This window comes from Numenius arquata, chromosome 1 (genome assembly GCF_964106895.1).
Source record: "Numenius arquata chromosome 1, bNumArq3.hap1.1, whole genome shotgun sequence".
Taxonomy (NCBI): domain Eukaryota; kingdom Metazoa; phylum Chordata; class Aves; order Charadriiformes; family Scolopacidae; genus Numenius; species Numenius arquata.
Window position 1 is genome coordinate 96,109,325 of NC_133576.1, and position 5,520 is coordinate 96,114,844.

Below are 5,520 nucleotides of genomic sequence, written 5' to 3' on the forward strand. Positions count from 1 at the left end.
ATTGAATACAAGCTGAAATGGAGTAAACAATAGATAACTTAAGAGTGATTTTTTTATAACTGGTGTTAATTTAAATGACAAAATCTCTCAATATTCAGCACATTACTGATTTATTTCAGATGTATCTTTATGTGTTTCAGGCTCGCATTGTTAAAATATGCTATTGATTTTCTGTTTTCTTTTGTTCTGAGGTTCCAGTGTGCTCTCTGCTGGTGATGCCATTTCCCATTTTGAAAAATCATTGATTCATTATGATTAAATTAAAAAAACCCAACCAAACAACACCAAAAAAAACCAAACCCCAAACAAGACTTAAAATGCTTAAGTTAAAGGTAGAAGTTGCTAAATTGCTTTCAAGAGTACTATTTATTTGCACATTTGCTGGATTAGGATTAAGACAAAATGCAAATAGGACAATGGATATTGGGGAAGAACGGTGAAGAAAATTCTGTATCAGTAGAGAACAAATAGAAGAGAAGTAAGAGGCTAGGGAACATTCTGGGGAGTTTTTCACTAGGTTTTAGGAAACTCCATTAGGGGAAGAACTGCCACAAGAAGATCGGAAAGAGCCATCTGGGATTGCAAGTGATGAGACTCGATAAAAGTGAATTAGTAGTCCTGCTTTGTAGGCAATATGGCAGAAGTGGAGAAGGATTACGGAAAAAGTCTAAAATACGCAAGTAAACACACTTGTTGGGCTTATGAACAAGCAGTAACCCAAAATGTTCCATGGGCCCATTTGTTCCCCTGGTTTCTAAAAATATGTTTTTCTATTTTTAGAATTGTATTTGGCAACACACTGTTAAGGTTCCTGTTTCAAAATTTAAGACTCCTATTTCTGATGAAAAATGGCACGCTGAGTCCCACCGATTAATAAGAAATGTGATTAAAGTTCCTTCTTTCAAGAAAAAGATGGAAGAAAAAAAAGAGAACGTTCTAAATCTTTAGAAATACTAAATGTTTTCAAAGTATTTCTGTGTTAAAATGTAAGCCAGAACATTTTCAAATAGACAATGTATGCCCAGTTTTGTTAAGCTAGATGAGAATGGAAACAGAGGGGTCAGGTTTATGGAGTGAGCCAAGACGGTGATTTAGTAGGACAGGTTTTCCATAAAAGCCTGTGATTGAGAACTACATTTCTCTATAAATCTGTGATATATATCAAATACTAATGTGTAATATCCCTACTTCTGTATCAATCTATTGATATATAATCATGTAGTACATTTCTCCTGCAAATGTAGCTACATATTTTTTGCTTTAGAAACTGCCCTGCAAATTCATGCATATGGGTAATAGTTCTTGGTAGCAGGCAATAGACCATGTAAACAGCCAACATAGCACATAATGAAGCTCATGGAGAACAAATTTTATCACCAAATGTCAGTCAGCCAACCCCTCTTCTAGATGATTTCCTGAGATATATTAGATAGATAAATGAATAAAAAATTTCTAAGTAAGACAAAATAAATATTGATGTTTTAAAATATTTTATCTGAAATTCAGTGGAAACGAGCTTCGTCTGCTTCTCAGGGCACAGCAACATGTGTAACATGATGTTTCTCTGTTACTCACCTTATCACACTGTCTACATGCAATCTTCTTCCTGCTATCACTATTCATTTTTCATGTGCCAAGTATTCATTAATCCTTTCACCTCAGTAGGTGGAAACCAGTTTTTCTCTGTAGCACGCTCAGGGATGGGAAATCGTTGCTCCCTGTTCCAAGTGGTTAAGAAGAATGAATGTTAATACTCATGGTTTTTATTGATAAATCTGAATACAAGCTATGCATCTATCCAGGGAATGTTTCCAGCAGTGTTCTATAGTAGCCTGCTTCCTTTGGGATTGCATATTTTATCTTTTAAAACATTGTGTTACGTTAACTTTTGACTTGGGTAAAATCTTCTGAAATCTAATGAATCACATATGTAACTTCTGGTGAATTGTTGGAACCGATTCTCTATCTAAAGTAATAATATAAGGAAATACCTTGCTCAGGTCATTAGACTGTATTTTAACTCTATGCTCACTTTTCTCCAAAGGAAATGATAACACTAGAGGCAAAATTACAATAGCAAATCGCACCTAATGCCCTTTATATCTTTTGAAGACATTTATTTATACAGATTGCAAGGTAGGCTTCTGTCGATAACCATTTTAACATTTTTTTTTAACCTTGTAGAATTAGAGGTAAGAGGCAGGGGCAAATAGCAAGGGGGTTACGCTACCTAAACCATCTATGCCAAAAGGCAGCGGAGGACCAGTTACAGGGACAACACACAAGGTGATGCATAAATTTATTTCAGGCAGTTGGCATGAAATCTCTAAGGGAACAAACATTGGTTCTGGTTCTTCTGGCTTCCCTGGTAAATACTGTGTAGAGCAGCAAACATTAGTTTGTATTTACTGAAAGTAATAGCGTTTTAGCAGTAATTATTTACCTGAGCTCAGCCTGGCTTTCTGTGTAAACAGACACACTACAGAGGCTTTTACAAACACACTCACACTATGTGCCAACCTACAAGGCAAGGGATCCCTCTTTCTGCATTTTATTTAACAAATCGTTGTTACGAGTGGGATCCTCTGGAACTGAAGTTGAATCTCAGGAGGATGAGGGGTGGTGACTCATTAAAGCACTTGCCATTTTCTACCTGCCCTGACCACGGCTTTTGCCAGAGTCCAGCACGGCACCCTGATTATTCACAAGGCTATTAAGCTTAATTATATTAAATCCCCTCCGAACATTACCCAGAAACCATCTTAGCAGCCAAGGCTGGTCAAAGCTCACCTGCACTCTGGCCACACAGTGTTTGCTTCACGCAACAGGAACCATAGGGGAGGAGGCAGAAAACAGCCACATCAGCTTTACATTAACAAAAGGCTCTCCAAAGCAAGGGAATCCCTAGGTAACCTGTCAGGCCAGCTTAATAACTTTGACACTCGTCAGGCATGGGCCAGGATCCTTCCACCAAAACAGAAAGAGACAGAGATTTGCTTCTCAAAGTTTTAACACCCGCCCTCAGGATGTGTATTTTTGTTTCCTAAGGTTTTCAAAGTACTTCTTTTAAAAGACGCATGAAATAAAAAGTTGGTGTTTTAAACAAACTTTTAAGATTTCGGAATCCGTTTCTCTGTATATTGTGATTAAAGCCTTTACCACCCGGTATCTGTGGTCCTTATGAAAAACCTTCCCATAAAGGAGTTCTCAGCTTGCAGAGGCATGGCTCCGACTTACACGCTGACCTCCACACAAAAAAAAAAACAAACCACCACCACCGCCTCACTTACTTTTAACAAGCTGCAGTGTGCCTGTATTTAAAATAAAATAAAATCATAGGAAAGGTTTGCAGCGCTCAGCCCCTGCCAGCCCGCCAGGTAACTACGGGGGCCCGCGGTGCCCGGCACGGCCAGCGGGGACGAAGGGAGGCGGCGAAGGCCGCCCCCACCGCCCGGCCTCCCGCCGGCAGCGCTGCCCGGCGACGGCGCCGCCCGCTCCGCGCCTCAACCCCCCGCCCGAGCCCGGGCCCCGCCCGCCGCCCCCGCCCCGGAGCTCCCCGCAGCGCCCCGTTCCCTGCTCCTGCGGCTCCCCTCAGGGCAGCTACCGCCATGTCACCTCCCGGAGCCCCCTCAGCGCTGCCCCCGCCCTCTGTCGTGTCACCCCCTCGGGGCTCCCCTCAGCGTTCCCCTTCCCTGCTCCGAGAGCGGGGCTCCCCTCAGCGTCCCCACCGCCCTGGGCGTCGTCCCCCCTCCCCGGGACGCCCCTCAGTGAAGCCACCGCCATGTCCCCCCTCCCCGGGCCACCACCCGGGGCTGTCTTCAGCGCCCCCCTCGCCTCGTCGCCCCCAAAGCCCCCTTCGCCTTGTCGCCCCGGGGCTCCCCTCAGCGCCGCTATCGCCTTGTCCCCTCAGTGGCCCTCTTGCTTGTCGCCCCCGGGACTTCCCTCATCGCTCCCCTCGCCTCGTCCCCCTGGGGCTCCCCTCAGCGACCGATCGCCCTGTGCCCTCCGGAGCTCCCCTCATCGCCCCCATCGCCGTGTCCCCCTCGGGGCTCCCCTCATCGCCCCCATCACCTCGCCTCCGCGGGGCTCCCCTCAGTGACCCATCGCCTTGTCCCGTCCGCCCTCCACCGGGGCTCCCCTCATCGCCCCCATCGCGTGTCCCCCTCGGGACTCCCCTCAGCGCCCCCATCGCCTTGTCCCCCACCATCGCCCCGTGCCCCCCCGCCCCGCTCTCCCCCGCCGAACCTCCCCCGCCGCCCCGTTAACCTGTCCCCGCCCCGCCTTGCCCTCAGCGCTCCCCCGCCCGGGGCCTCCCCTCGGCGCCACCGCGCCCCCGCGGCCGGCCCCGCCCTGCCCCTCCCCGCGGCGCCCCCGGAGGCCCCGCCGCCCTGCAACCCCGCGGCCGGGCGGGCCGGGGCCGAGGCCGGGGCCGGTGGCGGGGGGGGGAGGCGCGGCCGGGCGTTCCCGTCCCCACCCCTCCGGGGCGGGCGGCGCACCGGGGCGGCCGAGGGGCGGGGGCGCGGCCCCTCCTTCCCTCCCTCCCTCCTTCCCTCCGCCCGGCTGCCGGTGGGGGCGGGGACGCGCCGCATGCCAGCGACGCCACCGGCGCCCGCCGCGGCCGGAGCAGGGGAGGGGGTACACCGGGTCCGGACCGGGCCCTTTGTCTGAGCGGCCGGTGGGGTGTCCGTGAGGAGAGGGCGAGGCGAGGCGGCGCCGGGGAGCCTCCACCTTCCCCCTGCACAGACATCCCCCCCTCCTCTTCCCCCCCCCCCCCCCCCCCCCCAGCCTTGCCGCCGGTCCCCGGTTCATCATGTGACGCGGGTAAGTCGGCGGCGAGCGGCGCCGTTCCCCGGGTTGCCCCCATTCATTCCCCGGGGGTGGGTGGCGAGCCCGGCCGCCGGGGCCGTGTGTCAGCCGGTGACACGGCCCGGGGGGAGCGGGCGGACAGACAGACAGAGAGCGGGGACCCTGTGTTAGGGGAAGGAAACAGTTTCTCTCCTGCTCAGGTCTGTGCCGCTTCCCTTTCTTATCAGAATACGCGGCTAACGTAGGTAATTTGTGGGTTTTTTTTTAATTTTTTTTTTTTGCTGCTGTCCCAATCAGCTTGCTTTTTTTAAGGGGGAAAAAAAAAAAAAAAAAATCATCATCGCTCCCGTACTGAAGTTACAGAATTTTAAAGAAAAGCGGGGGCAGGGTGCCCCCCCCCCCCCCCATTCCCCTTCTCCCCAGCGCCGACGGGGCTAGCCGGGGGTTAACGGCGGTGCCCTCCCCTCCATCCCTCCCTCCCTCCTTCCTTCCATCCATCCCTCCCTCCCTCCCTCCATCACCTCCATCTCTCCCTCCCTTCCTCCCTCCATCCATCCATCCCTCCCTCCATCCATCCCTCCCGGTCTGTGTGTGTGTGTGTGTGCCGGGGGGCCGCCGCCGGCCCGAACTTTTCCCTCAACTTTCCCGCTGAGGCTTTAAGGAAGAGGAAAAAGGGGGGGGGGGGGCGGTGAAAAAAAAGCCGGGAGTGGGGGG

General features: G+C 51.4%; 1 protein-coding gene across 2 annotated transcripts in view; it reads left to right on the forward strand.

Moving 5' to 3' along the window:
- Positions 1–4,562: 4,562 nt before the first annotated feature.
- Positions 4,563–5,520, forward strand: part of KLF12 (KLF transcription factor 12) — a 256,454-nt gene continuing 255,496 nt past the window's right edge. The window contains exon 1 of one of the 2 annotated variants that reach the window (XM_074146471.1): positions 4,563–4,821. The gene's annotated coding sequence lies outside the window, so the exon portion shown is untranslated. The remainder of the gene's footprint in view (positions 4,822–5,520) is intronic. The other variant, XM_074146638.1, reaches the window with a different exon arrangement.